The sequence below is a fragment of the Diabrotica undecimpunctata genome, chromosome 7, assembly GCF_040954645.1.
Source record: "Diabrotica undecimpunctata isolate CICGRU chromosome 7, icDiaUnde3, whole genome shotgun sequence".
NCBI lineage: Eukaryota > Metazoa > Arthropoda > Insecta > Coleoptera > Chrysomelidae > Diabrotica > Diabrotica undecimpunctata.
Genome location: NC_092809.1, coordinates 124,742,594 through 124,761,213, shown reverse-complemented (window position 1 = coordinate 124,761,213; position 18,620 = coordinate 124,742,594).

The following is an 18,620-nucleotide window of genomic DNA, read 5'->3' as shown; positions in this document are numbered from 1 at the left end:
ACTCACAGATTTTATACTTAAGGTGAGAAAATTCACTTTATAATAAAAAAACTCTCTAAATTTAACTTTATAATGCGGAGAACATTTTTTAAACTCGTATTCATACTTTGACGTTTATTTGACGGACCGTTATATATTTTTAAATTTAAACTTCTATCATTTATATCTTTATTTTTTATTTATTTTAAAAAAAGAGGGTTTGTAGAGCGATATGAATACTTTTTTTCTTCAAGAACTTTCTAACCGTCTCGATTGGTTACAGCAAAATATATTTAGTTCGCGATATTCTGCAGACATTAAAAATGTCGAGTTTTTGTGTTTTTTTAATCCTCTTCATATTTACATTTAATCTGCTTCGAGGCTCTCGAAGACGATTTTATACAAATAAACAAGGGTCATCTATATTACCAATAATATGGAATAATGTTTATGACGAGTTGGCTGAAAAAGTAGGTAATGTATTGACGGAGATAAAAGATTCATGATACAACAGAATCGTTAGCAGCGGAAATATAAACTTGACGTTAATAGCACGTTAAGAAAATCTTAAATATAATCTAGTATAAAAACGCAAAATAGAAAAAGTCTTCAAAAGCAAAAAATTTAATATCCTAATTAGTCTGTTTGTATTGTTTATTTGTGCTCAAAGACCTTGGAAGATATTGTTCATCGGCTTTTCTTTCAAAAGTGTACAAATTGGCCCTCACGGCGTTATTTATACTTGTGTTTATGAGATTAGATATATAATTTTACAACAAAATATAACTAGGATTTTACGATTGCTTGTTATTTTGTGATAATTGACGAGAAGTTCGAAATGTTAAGGCGCTATTGGTTTATTGGAAGCTTCCAAACTTCTAAATTAAATGTAATAAAGCGATTAAATTCATTTTGTTTCCTTCGGTAGAAGCCGTCTTTTTGACAATGCCTCATTTTGATGATCACTAACCGTTTTATTTACAAGTATACGGGGGCTATAAAGTTTTTGTTATAAGATTCCTTGTTAGCTCACCGTTGGCTATATGTATTAGGTAAATACTCAAACTTTCCGTACAGTTTAATTGTTATAAAGGTCTGTTAACAAAAAGCAACGGCAAAAATCTTTTTCTTTCTTCTATATAATAGGTAAATTTCAACATTACAGTGGATCATCGGACAAATTACTATTTCATAAATCCTAGATTTGATTTTGGCTTCATTTTGGATTTGGATTAAATAGTAAATGGATGATATTGGTTACTCATATTTTAGTGTATTGGAGGTCCCAGTATATTGGAATCAGGGGTCAAAAGAGCAATAAAACAAACAAATAATAACGAGACGCCTAGACAAAACCAAATTGCCGCCGAAATGTTTTACTCCAGTCGTCAGAGACGAAAATTCTACTAAACCTCTAAAAATCATACGAACAAACTTAATTTTGCTGATAATGTCAATTTTAAGATCCCAAAAAATATGTAAACAAGTTTACCACTCCTACGTCTCGGCTTCCCCCCTAAAAGCAACCATCAGGGAAGAAAAACGGAAAAAATCTATTTACCAAAAAAAATCCATAAAATTTATCACTTTCATTGATTGGTCACTATAAAATTTCCATTGTTAGATCCTAATCTTCAAAATCTATAGCATACAATTTCGGTTTTGGGATGAGCAACACATGTGGGACATTTAAACTTTCACATTACAGATGGTCTAAAACATTTTAATTCAATTTTTTTCAATTATAAAAGTACGTTTTTTCGAAACTTCATCTTCAAACTCCATTCAATACCTTCTTCGTGAAGGAATTTCCCGTAACTTGCGATCTTTGTAATGTATTTAAATTCTGCGCTTTTTAGGCATAATTCAAATACCTCTATTTGTTTACTAAAACTAAAAATCAAAATTTCATGTTATAGGTTTTTAAGAGACTATAATAATAGAAATTCCACTGCGGCCAGTCAATGAAACTAATAAATTTTATGATCTCATGAAAATCGTAAAAAATGGCTAAAATCGCGCAACGTTTATTTATTTAACACCCTTCTAAAAAATTTCTTCATTTGCAGCCAAATAAGAAAATTGCATACAAAAGCTGCACTTTTTACCTTTTTTGTCAATGGGACACTCTGATCAAAAGATTGATATCGAATTTTTACCGTCAACTTGATATAAATTTTATTTAAAATTCATTTCGCGCGTTCAACTGACATTTAAAATCGCCGATCACTTCAAGAGTTGTTTCTGAGATTCATTCTACCCCAAAAATGTGTTTTTTTATTGTTTGGTCCAAAATTATCCCATATATTGACATACATTTAGATTCTTAGTAAATCGTTTTTTCGCTCCCCCCCCCCCCCCTACGAGAGGGCGTCTTAGCGGAAAGCCGGGAGTAGAAGTGATAAACTTTTATGCATCTTTTAGGGGTCCCAAAATTGACATTCTCAGCAAAATTGAGCTGGTTGGTATGATTTTTAGAGGTCCAATCTCTGATGACTGCACTATTTAAATTTCTGGGAGAGGAGAGTTTTGCATGCTTCACGATCTTCTTTAATAAAATCTACATGATGGCAAAATACCAGAAGATTGACTTGGGTCGCTCTTCAACATTACCAAAGACGAGTAAACTCATGAAATGCGGCAAATTTATTATACTTATAGTCTTATTATACTTATTAGTCTGCTGAGTTACTTTTACGATATTTTGGAGATAGTTTGGCTTTTAAAATGGCTTAGGAACCAGAGGGGCCCTATTCTGTATATGAGTTCTCCTACAAAAAAGTTGTGATTTCCGCAAGAACGTCTACTTAATAATATGTTTTATTGACTACGAAAAGGCATTGGGTGGAGTTAAACATGACATATTTTTTGAATAACTAAGCATCTGTCTAAGCTGAAGATCGCTGCCCCAAAAAACTTTCCCATACAACATGTAGTTCGACACGGCTGTGTATTATCACCAAATATTTTTAATGTATATACATTTCAAGTAAATATTCAAGGAAATCTTGTATGGCAGACCAGAAGCAATAAAAATTGGTGGAGAATTAATTAACAACATTAGATTTGTTGATGATACAGCCATGCTTACAAAAAATGTAGAGCACCTTCAAACACTGTTAAACTTAATAAATAAAACAAGTCAAAAGAAAGTCTTAAAACTAATACTAACAAAACAAAGTGGATGGCAGTTGGTAAAATAAATATAGCTCAACAGCAAATTTGGATAGATAAAGAGAAAGTACAACGTGTCAGTCATTTTAATTCTTGAGGCAGCTGGTTAAACACTATAGTTTATTTTTATGAACGAGAGAGTAATTAGCATAATTTTAACTGGTAGCTCCGACCACTCCATGGGCGTGCTCAAGATTAATTGAAAAATTACTTTGAATAATTGTAAAAAATAAATAAATTATTTCAGTGTTATAAAGTGTTATGTGTATGTAAACAAAAGTGACCTCTTTTATCACACACTATATTAGAACTGACTGGCCTACATTAAAAAGGGTTTTAAAAAATTCACATTTTTTTTAATTTTTAAAAATTACAAAAGAGAACAAGAGTTTTTAAAACCGTCTAAGGTATGTTAAATAGATGAATAAAAATATTAATATAAAACTTACAGCTACTTGTTACAAATCCAAATCAGATTCAGAAGATGAACTTTCAGAACCAAGATTTATAATAATTGGCTCGATCATTTTATCAGTAATATTGTCCAGCTTCCACATTTTTTCCTCTTCTTTAATAGTGTGATTTACTGCCTTTTCCCAGTTTTCAGGTTTTACATTATTTACGGCCTCCAAAAACAACTGTTTACCATTATGAATTTTAAAAGTGGTATTTTTTCTTGAAACTTCACTCTTTATCTGTGCCCATACCAGTTCAATCGGGTTTAATTCACAATGATATGGTGGGGATCTAAGTACTGTCATTCCACGATTTTTGGCAATTTCATCAATTTCGTATTTTTTAAATTTTTCTTTATGAAGGGCACACAACGAATAAAGTTCCTTTCTTATAGATCCGGGATGGTACGTAATATTTTTTGAACTCAGCCAATTCTGCAAGTCTTTTTTTAACCACTTGGTTGTGGGCAGTTCTTCTATAAGTCTGGAGTGATAACTTGCATTATCCATTACTATTACACAGTTCTTAGGAAGAAGATCTATCATTTGTTCGAACCATTCTTGAAAGACATCAGCGTTCATGTCTTCATGGTAGTCACCGGTACGAGTTGATTCAAAAGTTAATAAACCACCTTCAACAAAACCGTCTGAACTGCCAATGTGTACTATTATCAGCCTGCGTCCCTTTCCTGATGGTGGGTTTAAACCAGTAGATAAGTTATTTACAAAAGCGTGCCTTTGACTTGTAACAGTTTCATCCTGCCAAAATTTATTTGGTGTATGACCCTCGTTGATCCATGTTTCATCAAGATAAAATATTTTTCTTTTTTGGTTTCTCATTTCCTTTATGGTTCTTAGAAAATGTCTTCTCCATATGACAATATCGCTTCTTTCTAATAAAATAGACTTTCTGGGATTCTTTTTACAGCGGAAGCCTATTTCTTTTAAAAGTTTCCATAACGTACTTCGACTCATTTCTGGGTAATCCTTATCATCTCGAACTGAGACAAGAACTTTATCCAATGTTGGAAATTCTTGTCTAAAGAAGAATTCATGCACTTTCCGTCGAAGTCCTTCTTTAAAATGATATTCTATTTGAAATTTTGGTTTCCCTGGAGCATTACGTGGCATTTGAAAACTACCACATTTCTCTTCTTTAATAACTCTGTAAATCGTAGATTTCCCAACACCAAGTGTACTGCTAACTAACTCAACGGTCTCATCAACACTTTCACATAAACGTTTGTCTGTAAATGATTTAAAACAATTAAATATTAATGTTTTTTCATTAACTGTTAGAGGACCAATTTTTCGGCGTTTACACGGCACTTCCAAATTTTCCATAACACTAGTATACACAATAAACTGCACCTTGCAACTGAAGTACCTACTTTTAATGAACTGTTAAGAATTTTGAATACGCCACTTGGACCTTCCTACAAAATGGAAAAACCCACTATCACATTTTCTGTGGAATAAGTTTAGAAGGTAATTATCTAGTCAATTACTGTCGTAGATTCCTGGAATTAAAGAATTAAATGTTTGATTGTTGAAACCCTTACTTCGTGGAATGCACTCATTTCAGATAAAATAAAACGTTTTATTTTATCTAAAGAATTAAACTTTATTTTGCAAATAGGCAAAGAATTAAACTTTATTTTGCAAATAGATAAAATAAAACGTTTTATTTTATCTAAAGAATTAAACTTTATTTTGCAAATAGGTAGGTACTTATTAAACTTTTATTGGTTATATATAACCAATAAAATAAACATCTTACATTTCTTGCAAATTCATTAGTACCTGTTAACCTCCATCACTCCGACACTGGCAACCTTATTTAGGGATTAGTAAGCCTCACAACTATTGTATTCTATTCTGCTCCAACCTTTATACCTGGTGGTCATACTCAATTTAAAATTGTTTTCCTTTATACTTCTGTAAACTTGTTGACAAATATCTGTTTTTCATTGAGTCACCCGTATCAACAGTTTAGGGATTTGCATACATAATTTATTGTTTTATTACTCTCTCATACATAAAAATACACTATAATGTATACTATGACGAGGAGATGATATCACAGAATGAAATATTGTTCTGAAGCTATTTTCTTGTGGCATTTTAAATTAATTTATATTTAAATGGGAATAAACCACAATTAAAGGTTAAAATACGTTTATTGACGTTTCAATTTCCACTTCGGAAATCGTTCTCAAAATACAAACATTAGTAAATTAAACAAATTTTGTTTTTTGTTACTTAGTGAAAAATTCTTCTAATAATTTAATTTTATCTGACTCATCTATATTGACAATTCAGACATACCTTATACATTTTAAAGTAGACGACTTTAAATGATATTGCCAATATTGTTGAGTTGCGTTCCTGGGACGACTTTACTTATAAGATAGTTCATTCGATTATATGAAATCAACTTTAACTTGAGAATATCCGTCAGAAAAGATCATAACATGTAATTCGTCTTTAAAAAGACAAATACATGCCATGATGACAGTAAAATTCTCCTGTTAGTGATTCCATAGTAAATTATGAGGGAAATACCAGGAAAAAAACCTCATAATACTATCCCGACATGGTAAGTATTTGATCGTGCATTTAGTTTACCTTCAATAAACACCAAATTCCGATTTTATATGTTTGTTATTTAAAAACATATGTGATGTATTCTCTATATGTTACTGACTTACCAATACTGGTATTTTCCTTTTAATAACTTCCTCTTTTAATATGGGTAACCAGATCCTACTACATTCTGCCGAGGAATTCGCGACACAATCTTTTCTGACGGATATTTTCAAGTTAAAGTTGATTTCATGTAATCGAATGAACTATCTTATAAGTAAAGTCGTCCCAGGAACGCAACTCAACAATATTGGCAATATCATTTTAAAGTCGTCTACTTTAAAATGTATAAGGTATGTCTGAATTGTCAATATAGATGAGTCAGATAAAATTAAATTATTAGAAGAATTTTTCACTAAGTAACAAAAAACAAAATTTGTTTAATTTACTAATGTTTGTATTTTGAGAACGATTTCCGAAGTGGAAATTGAAACGTCAATAAACGTATTTTAACCTTTAATTGTGGCTTATTCCCATTTAAATATAAACAGAATGAAATATCACGTAAGGCATTTATGACATTAAAATACAATACAAATTCTGTGTAATAGAAATATATGACTAAATCTTCGTAAAATGGTTTTAAGATGTTGTGTTATGAGACACGGGCTCTAAAAGCGACAACATTGACAGAATCGTTTGACATGTGGTGTTACCGTCGGATCCTAAGAGTATCGTGGGTCTCGCACACTTCCAACGAGAGTGTTCTCTGAAGTGGTAGACGCTGACCGTCAGCTGCTTAAGACTATCATTAGCCGTTTTGCGTCCACTGCTGAACATAGGCCTCCCGTAGATAATTTCATTCCATCCGATCTTGATCAGAATCCATTTGGCTGGATGCGGTTGATGTCTGACTACCTCATTGGAGGACGTCCTAGATTACGATAAGTATCGTGTCTAGGTCTCTATTCAACATGTTCTGCTAAGTTCTATTTCAACGTTGTAATTTTTGTTCCTGCATCCATAACACCATAAAGAGAAGAAAAACAGAATATTTTGGACACATAATTAGAGAACTTAAATACCATTTACTTCGCCTTCTCATATGAAAAAAGTGGAAGGTAAAAGGCGGATCAATTGACCAGACTAATTTTGAGTGCCCACAGATCGAAGATCACAGTTTGGGTTGTAGATTATAATTTTCAAGGAGCTCTTTGCCCTTGTAAAGTTTTCCATACGGCGAGCAAAAACATATTTTGTTCATAATATCCTTCATCGGCGTTTAGTCCAACCGATCTAGGCTTCTAAAAAAGCCTATTATTCGTCCCAGTACGACATGATTACCTGGTCAGGTTCTAAAAAGCAGTTGCAGACTATAGTTTCTTCCATTTCTTCTGAATTCTCGCAGCATCTACATATTACTTTGTAAAATTAGAACAGATATTTGTTGGAAGCTGTATGTTAGAGACACATTGTCTATCATAAACTCTTCTTCAAAGACACTCTCTTGTACAAATTGCTCTTGTAGTGGTACTGATAAGTTAGTTAATTATATTTCTAGTAGTAAACATGAATAGGATAGAGAGTGGTATAGCTTTAGTGTTAATAAATTACAATGAGGTGTGATCATTATAACCCATATCATAAAGGATATAGCAAGAAATATATGCAGAATGAGATTTAAAAACTGTCTTATACCATCATATATGTTTAAAATGAATCTAGCTGGTAGTCCACAATGTACTTGTGGTCATATAGGTAACCTAAACATAAAATTTTGGACTGTTCTCTTATCTAATAAGGTTAATAATTTTTTAAATTGGCTGTATTCTTTGACCGATGTCCATCATCAAATTAATTTAACTTATTTATTAACATTAGAAAACAATAAGTTTTTATATAGATTATTGTATAAACATGTTTTAGATATTAAATTCAAATTATAATTGTAAATATAGAGTACATATTTCTTTGTAATTTAATAAATAAAAAAATATATAAAAACAATAGAAAAAGAAAATAAAAAAATATATAAATAAAAAAAATAAAATAAAAAAATATAAGAAATAAATAAAAAAAAGAGACATAATGAGGAATTTGGACAGTCCATAGTAAAGAAGCTATTGAATTAAGTAGATAGCTGTAGAAGAGAGGAACTCTGAGGACCTCATCACCTATTTTATATAGTTATAAATAACTAAAAAAGCACCCAATAGAAAAAAAAAACTAGAAACAAATTACCAACAAAAAAGACTAGATATTAGAGACTATATATAAATACTAGTAATAGATTTAGGATAAGATTGTATACAAAACAATGACTAATGAAAAAATGAGTAAAAATTGTAAGAATGGATTTAGTGTCCGCAGTCATATAAACACAAACAAACAACACTAACTTTTTTGACATCTCAAAAGCCACCAAGATGCTTCACGACACACGCCTACGACAACTTGTTCCAGTGCCTTTTTCAGTGCTGTTTTGCCCTGTACTGTGCTAACCAACAAACATTCAAAGCAAACCTGAATACGATCACAGGATCCTAAACGGGGACTTTATGTTCAATCCTAGTCGTAATAAAGTATCCTTACCCTTATTCAAAATGAACAGTGAAGCTAAGCTAACTATTTTAAAGAGATGTCCTTTTTAAGATCCTTTAACAATTCAATGCAAGGCATTTATGGTAGCTATATTTGTCTGGTTTATAGGCAAATCGTTTTGTATAAACTGTAGAGTTGATAAAGATTCACTTTTCACATATAAATTTAATATTTTTTTTCTTAAAAGATGGTGAGGCTACTAGGTTTATATGACTTTGGTTCCTCTTTTTCCGAAGGATGTTTGCTCAGCTACTGTTGACACCTGTCTTAATGTATGTACTTTCTTTTGAAACTAGATATCAGTTTAGGGATTTGATGTGTAATATCAATTTTTATCTGATATTTTAAAATGTTTTTAAAAGCTATAATACTTTTCATTACCTTTTAAAATAATTTTTTTCTCAGTTGTACTTATTTTATCATCTATTAATATACTGTCTACACACGACTGGTGCTATGAATCCCTGAAATAATTCGGATTCCATAAACGAAGTTTACGTCTTTTCCTTTGTACATTATACTCGATATTAGCTTTTTGCTTGTAAGTACTACGAAGAGAACTAATGCACATTTTCGTGTATATTATTATGGGAATAGTCCTATACTTAAACAGTTTTAACTGTCTATATAATTCTTTGTTGGCTACATTAACGTTCTGCTTATATTTACCTTTCTTCTGTTTTACTGTAATGACAACAGTCTCCATATGTCCTTACGGTAGAAAATATATACCTTCGGCAGAGTCAAATGGAACATACGTGTCACAAAATATGAGGGCGCCAGGGCCCTTGCTGTGTACCTCAGGGTGCCAGTCGCAACTACTCTCTGTCAACAAAGGCTTTCTAAATGTGTACAGGGTGCTTTTATTTAAGAAATATATTTTCAGGTCGTTCAAAACATTGCAGTTATATCGTATATAAATCGCTATTATGTTTTACGTATCAACAATGTTCTGGACCTTAAGAAGACATTTGACGGGGTCAACTCAAAGGACGTTATCCACTTATTGTACGCAAGATAGACCTCTACCAAAACCAGAAAATATTTACCAGGACAACACAATAAAAGTAAAAGTAGAACTAACTGAATCAATTGAAGCTGGCAATGGCATAAGAGAGGGCAGTCATTGAGTCCTCTATTGTTCAACCTGATCATGAATAAAATAATAAAAAAGTAAGAACTAAAAAAGGATACCAAATGAGAGAAAAATAACTTAAAATAATCTAATACGCAGACGACGCAATGCTCTCTAAAAGTGAAGATGATTTACAACGTATGCTGCACCAATTTAATATAACTGCCAGAAAATTTAATATGTTAATTTCCCCAAAAAAAGACAAAATGCATGGTTATAACAGCAAATCTACTAAGATAAGTAAATTACAGCTGGAGGGTCAGGTGATGGAGTTTAAGTATCTAGGCATCAGACTATCAACCTCTAAACGGAAGTGGAAGATCAAGTGAATAGAGCAAACAGAGCCGCATGTTACCTGAATGAAACAAGGCCGAGAAATGAAAAATAGTCATCAGACCAATATTGACATACGTGGCAGAAATACGTCCTGACACAGAGAACAAAAAGAATACTAGACAGAGAAAAGATAAAAACCGTTAAAAAAATCGAAAGTAAGACACTATGGGTCAGAGCTAGAAGGACATATATACGACAAAGATGCAAGATGGAGAACATCAAGGACTGGGTAAGAAATGGAAGAATGGAATGCAACGATTATATAAGCCGAATAACAACAAATAGAGTAGTAAAGACGACGAGATTCGGTTCCCCAGTAGAAAGAAGATCAGTGGAAATGGAAACGATGGAACGAAAACTTACTGGAGGCACATAGAAAAACAGACAGAGTCATGTCAACACAAAAACAACAAGAAGAAGAAGAACAAAAATGTTTTAATTATAAATAACCCAAGAGAAAGTCTGAACGACATAAATTTTACGAGCAAAACATCTTCAACACGGTGAACAAATTAAACGCATTATCATTTATTCTCTGAAATTACATACTAAGGTCAGTATACTGGATATTGACCAACATTTGTTAATGATCTAACTAATGATAACTATTTTCTTGTAATATCGAATGTATTAGAAGTTTTTGATCTTCGTACTAATCAACAATACTAAAATATGTAAATCAAGATGATATCAATTATGAAATTTGTCAACTGTTAAAAAAGTACCTACAGCAGAACCCGCCAGGCCGCAAAAACTTTTATCATGTAGCAAGAATGGATCACGCAAATTTGCCAATAAGACATATACAATACAATGCAGAACGGAAAAAAAACAATCAGGCCTAGAAAAACATGGAAGGATGAAGTAGCAGATGATGCACAAGACTTTATGGACGTCAGAACTTGGGGCCGTCCAACGTATGACCGACAATATTCGTGGTAGAAATTACAGAAGATCGAGGCTTAGTTTGGACTGTAGCGATCTTTAAAGAATATTTGAGTCCCTACTTTTGAGTAATCCCTACTTGGCTATCTAGTGCTGCCGTAAAGTAGTGCTATGGTACTGGTTTGTGCCGGTGGCAAAAAGGCCACTAATGGATAGAATGAGAGGTAAATAGCTATTACTTACAGGGTCCGATCTGCTGGAGCCCCTAGTAGAAAGCCGTAACGTGGCCGTTGTTTGCCGTTGGTAGTCTGAAAGGGGCTACTAGTATCCGAGACGAGTTCATTAGACATTCTAATACTACACTGATTGTTAAAGGTGCTGTTTATTTATGTAGATTTACGTCATTTTTACCAGATATGTCAATCTTATTCTGCGTCAGAATATAAACCAAGTTAATCTGTAAACTGTCTAATTCTGTGACTGCATGTGACATCGACCGAACATATTTTTACTAATAAAATTCTTTTACGATCAGAAAGCATCATAGTCTGTTTGTTGAAGAGATTGTACTACATCATATCATCATTTTTTTATTCATCTATCGGATGGACTAACTACTTTGTCTTCGACAATCTGCTTCACATCACTGGATATAACCTTTAATACTACATTATATACTTACATACTATATTATAACATTATGCTAGCACCTTTTGGTAAGAGGTCGCTTTGCCATATACTTGTATTGGTCTCAGATTGTGTTTTCTGTAGAGTGACATATTTTTTGTATGGCCATATAAATATGGCTATATAGATGTTGCTAGCAACAGGAAAGAGTAATTTGGAATAAAAATTTCTGATCTCATTTCAATCCCGGATTTGAAGGCATCTTTATAAAGGCAGTAGTACAAAGCAGTGATACAGGGAGTACAGTAATGATTTCTGGAACAGCGATAATCCAAGGCGAAGGATTTTTTGCGTTTGAGGATAAAAGTTCAGAAATTTGGAGTTGCTGGACTCTTAAGTTTATTTGAACTTCTCTTTGAAAGGTTCTTTTCTATACAGGAGACATTAAAGACACATAACAGATACACAAGAACTTCCTTAGAGAGAACATTCTCCTGTAGGTACGACGCTGGAGACTCTTTAATGGTTTGCTCAAAATGCGCTTGTGGTATGTGGTAATGCAGTTTTATTTTGAGTGATATAAGATTTTTAGCGGATGCATATTAAATAGCTCTTTAATTTATTTCTGATTTGACGAGTGATTTTGGTACATATACACTAGTGACTTTTTTTAAGCTGCATATTGGTTGTTTGACAGTGTTCTCATTACCTTTAATCCGTTTTGGGAGGGTGTTTTTAAGTCTGAAATATGTTGTTTTCACGTCAGATTTTGGTTGAACACAATTCCGAGAAAGTAAAATTTGTCTTATACATATTATCAAAGGATTGCCACATAATTTTAAAAGTGTATTTTTTTGCTTGCGCATTTTCGAGAAAAGCATGCATCTTTCTTTTTGGGAGAACTACAGACCCACTTACTTGAACCATAACTCTACATTATAAAGGATTCTTATAAGTGTCATCTTTATCTACCAAATCTTTAATATATATTCTTTCCTTCACGAGTGTATAGCAATGATTGAATATAATGGTGTTAGCTTCGAAAGATTTTATTGGAAGACTATATCTGGGACTGTTCCAAGGGCAGTGATTTGAGATTGGTGAGGTGGCTAGTGTAGACTGTGTAGAGGATTAAGGCCAGGATGGAACCAGCTTCTGAAGTAAATAAGTTACTGAGGAATTCTGTTATTCTTATTCGTATAGTTCAATAATAGAGTCCAACTCCAATAACTTCATATCGGCAGTTTAATTTGATAAAGCTTTTTAATCAGGCCCATATGCTAGGCCTGATCAAATGACTTTTAAACATTTGTCTATTACAAAGTTTTTTCTGCATGTACTGGCTTGATTGATGTTAGTGATGTTTTCAGTCAATGCCTTTTAAGTAGTTTAATCAGGTTTGAATTCGAGGACTGTGAAGTTCAGAATAATATTATGGGCATCAAGGTACTGTATTAGTCTTTCCTTCACGAGATTTTTGTAAGATATGGAGTTAGAGTTAGGACACGTGAGGTGAGAAGCTCCGAACTGAAGAACAATTTTCTATGAATCTCAGCATATACGTTTATTTACTATATAAATTGATTTACTATATACATTTATTTACTATATTGATAATGTAGGTATATTCTTTGGAACAACAAACATTTTTTGTCGCGGTTTATTAAAATTATCCTGGAGCGAATTAGGACTATAACAACATTTGTAAAACAGCTTTTTTTAGTCATTCCCTTTTTAAAAGCAAAATGCCTGTTCAATTTTCGGTACTCCAAAACAGTCAGTTCAGCGTTTTTTTAGGTAATCTAATGCTTCTTTTGAAGTTGCTCATAGAAAGTCGAAAAACAGCGCATACTAGTGAATTTTCATGGTATTTTATCTCAAATTTATTAGCATGCTGTTGTGGTAACTCACGTTAAAAATAAAAAAAATAATCGCAAATAAAGATTACTGATATTTCTTTATCTTTTGGCTGAGCTAAGCTGTATTTTTAGGGTATTATACAGGGTGAGTCATAACTATTGGGACATAGACTAAGGACAGGTTATTTGGACCAAAATATGGCTATTGGGCCAAATATGCCTTAATAAAATGTTGCTGAGAAAAAAGATACAGGGTGTTAAAGTTAATTTTGTTTTTCTTTTTTTGCTAATAGTTTCCCTGTATATTTATAAATTGCTATCAAAATTGGCGCAGAGGCATAATCTTAGACAAGAAATAGTATTTTATTTACAATTTTATAATTTCAACCGTTTTCGATAAAAACGCAGTCGAACTGCTTAGAGTTTTAAAAAAGGATTTCAAATATTATTTCATTTATGAAAAGTATGCTTTGGACTGTCAGATAATTGTTGTTGGTAAATGTCATTTGTTCAGAGTAAATTATTTTTGATGTTACAGTGTAGTGTACTGTTGCATTTTTTAAAAGTAATCATTACTTTTTTTGATTGAAATTCCTCGTCACAATCATTTTACTAATGAAGAAATGCGAGATATGATTTGCGTATACGCACAAGAAAATTTTTGCGGTCGATCGGCAGCCAGAAGGTATGGAATGTTATACGCAAAGAGAAGGCAACCAAATCGCAAAACTTTTGCAAGATTATATCGTAGTTTAGGTGAAACTAAAACTAAAATATCACTAAGAGTATTTTCCAAAAAGAATAAATAAGAATCTCCATTTAAATTCGGAAGAAGAACATAAGGCCCTAGTAGTTGGTCGCCTATAATGCGACACCAAATATTCAATTTAAACTCATGCTGAAAATGTCTAGCTTTAATAGCATGCGGGTTTTCTTCTTCCCATTAATGACTATTTCGCTAATTAAAAACCCCTCGTCTGGTAAAAGTTGCTTCGTCGGTGAACATAATATTCTTAAGTAAGTGTCTGTCATTGCGATGTTTATTCAGAATACGTTGGCAAAACTGTAACCGCTGTGGAAGATCTGTTGGAAGTAAATTTTGAACAAGAGTGAAGTAATAGGGATAGAGGTTCTCTTTTTTTTTTAGAATTCTAATAATAGACGACTTACTCCTGTTGCTGCTGATAGATGTCGTGAACTTATTTCAGGATTTTCATCTACTCGAACCAAAAGTTCATCTTCTTGATTAGGTGTGATTTGTTTCGGTCGACCGCCCCGATTTTTAGTGTGAAATGACCCAGTTTCACCTACACTACGATAAAATCTTGCAAAACTTTTGTGATTTGGTTGCCTTCTGTTTGCGTATAACATTCCATACCTTCTGGCTGCCGAGCCGCAAAAATTTTCTTGTGCGTATACGCAAATCATATCTCGCATTTCTTCATTAGTAAAATGATTGTGACGAGGCATTTCAATCAAAAAAAGTAATGATTACTTTTAAAAAATGCAACATTACACTACACTGTCACATCAAAAATAATTTGCTCTGAACAAATGACATTTACCAACAACAATTATCTGACAGTCCAAAGCATACTTTTCATAAATGAAATAATATTTGAAATCCTTTTTTAAAACTCTAAGCAGTTCGACTGCGTTTTTATCGAAAACGGTTGAAATTATCATGTTTAAACAAGAGTACCAATTTTACGTAAAAATGATGTTTACGTCATATTTTCTAATAAAAATTACTAAAAAGTTTCATCAGAAAAAGTTTAGACTCAATTTGATCATTAGGAATGATCCACGTGGCGCCCTCTATGACAAAACGTAAAATTGTAAATAAAATACTATTTCTTGTCTAAGATTATGCCTCTGTGCCAATTTTGATAGCAATTTATAAATATACAGGGAAACTATTAGCAAAAAAAGAAAAACAAAAATTAACTTTAACACCCTGTATCTTTTTTCTCAGCAACATTTTATTAAGGCATATTTGGCCCAATAGCCATATTTTGGTCCAAATAACCTGTCCTTAGTCTATGTCCCAATAGTTATGACTCACCCTGTATACCAAAACACATCAAACCTGAAGATGCAGATATAAGATTTGACGTTTCTACATCGATATCGCTATATTTCAAAGTTTAATCTAATGTATAAATTTTAATTCTAATGTGTACTTTGAAAACCTGTATGAAATTTGTGAAATTTTCGACGCTGAATTGAATATAGCTCAACCACAAGAAACTAGTAATTATCTAAACAATAAGAGGACGTATCTGTGTCATACATCGAAGCAATAAATTTCTATCACTTCGAAATGTGAGGTCTTTGGCAGGAGGAAACGCTGCGCTATTCGAACCCAGATTTTAGCAGAAAACCTATAATTTCGTCCCATTTGGAAACGTCATCATTACCCTTTACCAGAATTGTTGATCGTTCGGGCTGCTATCTTAAGATCCTTCAGTTATGAAGCGCGTGTCTACCAACATCCTCGAGGGTATGTAGGAGGAAGGGATCGTGGGAAACATGCCAAAGATTATGTTAATCGCTCCGTTTACGGTTTTACAGAGCCGTACCGTACCGACTGTCTCGCGATGGATTTTAACGATTTAGCGATCTAGTAGAGGAATAATGCAAATAAATAACTGACGTGCCGATATCACATCTCCGATGAAGTAGAAAACTGAAATATGATAAATTTTCAGAAGAAAAACATTGGTGTAAACACGTAGAAAAGCGTGTTGCAAGTATAATAATCATATTAGAGATAAATCATTAATATAAAAAAACAGTTTGCAAACTGTATTTTTGCACACAAAAAATATACTTAATATTTCCGAAGGGTTAAAAATCCTCCTATACATACTTATATATATTTTTTTTAATTATGCAATTATTTTATAATTATATTTTTAAGTCTAGTTTAGTTGGGGGCAAAAACAGTTTAGAAATTTTCCAATGTTAGTACGGGAGAGCTTACATAATGTTTTTCCATTTTAAGTATCGACTGTAGTTAAGTTCACTAATAAATACAAAAAAAGTTTTTAAAAAATCTTCATTTGCGTACTCTTACCCCTACAAATGGGTCAGTAGTACGCAAGTGCGTCTTTTTGCCCCAAAACTAAAATGTATAAAACCCCAAATAAAAGAGACGGTAGGCCTTTAAAAGAAATCAATATTTATTGAAAAAAACCAAACGTAAAACACAAAATATTAATCTAAGAAATAACTATATTTGAAAATCTGAATGAAGAGCTGGTTTTTATTGGCTTTGAAAGATTTAAAACAATATCGTCCTTTCGAAAAAAAGCAACTTCCGTTGTCTCACGAATACGAAATGTTGTGGGCAGTCGCTTAAAAAATACACCTTCATAAACATCATCATTTACTTGGTAGAATTTGGCGACAAGAATCAATACTTTCTTAATAGGAGAGTCCTACTGATTCATCAGAGGATGATTCGTCGAAAACTTTCCTTTTGGCAGCACGAACTTTAGCACTTTCAGATTTAATCTTTTGACTCTTCAGTAATGCTTTCCTTTTCTTCTCTTTTCTGCTCCCTTCTTTTGTTCTTGTTCTCCAAAAGTCGATTCTTATTAAGTGTCGATGTTAGTAAAGTTGACCTCAAACTTTTCCTGGTTTGTATCCTTTTTATCTTAATTTTTGGTAAGGGAATAATATCTGAAGATGAAATTACTGACAGTTCTGATTTTAATGACGGCTGGGGCTCTTTCGTGTCAGTAACAGTTTCTTTCAATATTTGAAGGACCAGGTACAGAAATTCTGAATTCCGATTTGATGACGGCCGGGGCTCTATCGCATCAGTAACAAGTTCTTCTTCTTCTGGCTGAAACTGGATAAAAACACGACCTTCATCGTCTGAATCTTCACCTTCACCTAAATCTTGCTCTGTTACTTCCGCTGGTATAAGATCTACGTCCGAAAAAATATTTTTATCTAGTGGGTAGATTCCTGTAGACCGAAATCCCTCTCTTGCTATATCTACAGTAGCAATTTTGCAAACGCTGTGGAAAAGAGACCAGCCACATGGTAAATGGAGAGAACCTGTCCTGGATGGGAACTGGTCAAGTCAGCGACGCTCTCATAATTAGCTTTTAATGATTTGAAAAATGCCTGATCGAGTGACTGGGTCTTATGGCTGCTATGTGGTGGCAGACTTAATAAATAGATGAAATTATCTTTTGCAAATGTTACTACTTGAAGACTTGTGTGCGATACATGATTATCCAGAATCAGAAGAACGGGGTTCTCCTCTGTTGGACTTGTATGTTTTTTATAATGACTAATATACTTGATAACCGTGGGAGTGTTCATGTTACCAGTAACAGTAACAGCCATGTCGCAGTCAGTGGGCCCGTCTTTGATTAGAAGATTCATACGTTTTCGAGCAAATAAGAAAAATGGAGGGGCATGGTGACTAGTTGCACTCATACAGCAAACAGCCGTAATTGTTTGTCCTTGCTCGGTAGCTACAGCTATTGCTACATCTTTCTTTCCAACTGGGGCAACATGTTTGGGCATATGGTTTGGTACTGTCTGTATGCCCCTTTCATGGACATTATAGATACGGTTGGGAGGTAACTTTTATTTTTTTATATTGTTCTCGAAAATTTCAAAATACTGAGCTAGTTGCACTATATTGCAACCCATGGTTCTAGCAATACTTGTTTTTCGTGGAACTCGTAAAGCTAGTCGGTTTCTTTTCATGAGAGATCTAGTGAAAAATCCCGACCAGAAAACTGATTTACAGGTAAAAATGTCGCACAATAGGAGTAAATTAAAAAACGCAATGACTTTGCAATGCTGAACTACTTTGTTTTCTTGGATCTTGGTTAGAACGGCTTTAAATCTGCCTAAAGACTGGACACCATTTACTTTTTACAACCTTTGCCGTAGTGTCGCTGTATGAAATCTCACAGCTTTTGCTGTCTGACGTATAGAAATGCCATTATTAAT